The sequence below is a fragment of the Phalaenopsis equestris genome, unplaced genomic scaffold (assembly GCF_001263595.1).
Source record: "Phalaenopsis equestris unplaced genomic scaffold, ASM126359v1 Scaffold228896, whole genome shotgun sequence".
Lineage (NCBI taxonomy): Eukaryota > Viridiplantae > Streptophyta > Magnoliopsida > Asparagales > Orchidaceae > Phalaenopsis > Phalaenopsis equestris.
The window spans coordinates 1-1,281 of NW_018246870.1; the positions used below are offsets into that span (position 1 = coordinate 1).

The 1,281-nt window shown below is 25.0% G+C and overlaps 1 long non-coding RNA gene across 1 annotated transcript; it reads right to left on the reverse strand.

Moving 5' to 3' along the window:
* Positions 1-299: 299 nt before the first annotated feature.
* LOC110038003 lies at positions 300-1,223 on the reverse strand. Its single transcript, XR_002295383.1, has 2 exons — positions 1,071-1,223; positions 300-592 (listed from the first exon to the last, which is right to left on the reverse strand). It is a non-coding gene; the product is annotated as an uncharacterized LOC110038003 (long non-coding RNA).
* Positions 1,224-1,281: the final 58 nt, after the last annotated feature.

Here is a 1,281-nt window from a genome sequence, read left to right on the forward strand (position 1 = left end):
AATAAAAATCTATATAAATTAGTATTATAAAATAACTCATAATATGAAACTATTCATCAATTAGAGAAATAACTGAGAAAAATAAGTTGATTATACTAATGGCCTAACATTGCAGGCTATAGATTTAAACTAAAGCATGCATTCAATGAAACCCACTCTTTTTTTATTAAGAGCAATTAAAAAAATGATAAACAATAAGTAATAAAATATACAAACTCAAATTGATGCGGTCAAATAATCCATTTCATCCGCTAGATCGCAAAACCTTTCATGATTTCAAATGACCATAAAATAAAAAATAATACAAAATGAACTTAGAATCATATAGATTTAAAATAATCTTCTAAAAATTTAACCATTGTCTTAATTTAATGTCAATTAGATGATCTTCAAGTGCAAGATGACACCAAACTTACAAACACTTAAGAACAAATTTCGCTCCCCGTTCTTTCTTTCTTCGTTTGTTTAGTCCATTTTTCTTAAAAAAGAAAATAATAAGATTGATGAAAGAACTCAGAGAACTCAGAACCATAATGCATATCACTCCCTTTCAAGACGCCTGCAATAACTCTCGGATATCATAACCTTGGAGCTGTGTAACATGCAGACCAAAAAAGAAAAAATAAGATTAAAATTAGAACAAGAAAAATGAAATAATTTTTTGTTAAAAATTTATGCAATAATTCCATCAATAATAGCAATACTAAATAATCTAAGGGCTTATTTGGGATCAACTTTATTTTTATTTTTTTTAAAATAAATTTGTTGACTATATTTTTAAAACATTTTTATTATTATTTTTTAAATAAATTTGTTGACTATATTTTTAAAACATTTTTATCTTTTATTTCTGAAAATAAATTAACATATTTTTAAAAATACTTAATTATTTTTAAATCTTTAGAGTGTTTTAAAAAATAAACATATTAATCAATTATGTCAAACATATTTTGTTTTAGATCAAAACATATACAATCAAAACATATACAAAATAAAAAAAAGGATTATAAACAACAAAAATGTTCCCAAACAGCTTTAAATTTTTAAAAATTTCAAAAACATTGTTTTACCTGAAGAAATGTCAGTACTAATATCACTCCAGAGTTCCAAAATGCATGTATGGTGATGGGAGTGAGCAGATTGCGCGTTTGAGCATAAGAAAACCCTAGGGCAGTCCCTGGTTTGGTTTTGATAAGGCAGTCAAGATAATCTTTTGTTCAGTAATATAAAAAAATATAACATTGGTGGAAAACTACTTAGCATTTACCAAAAAGCTCAAAA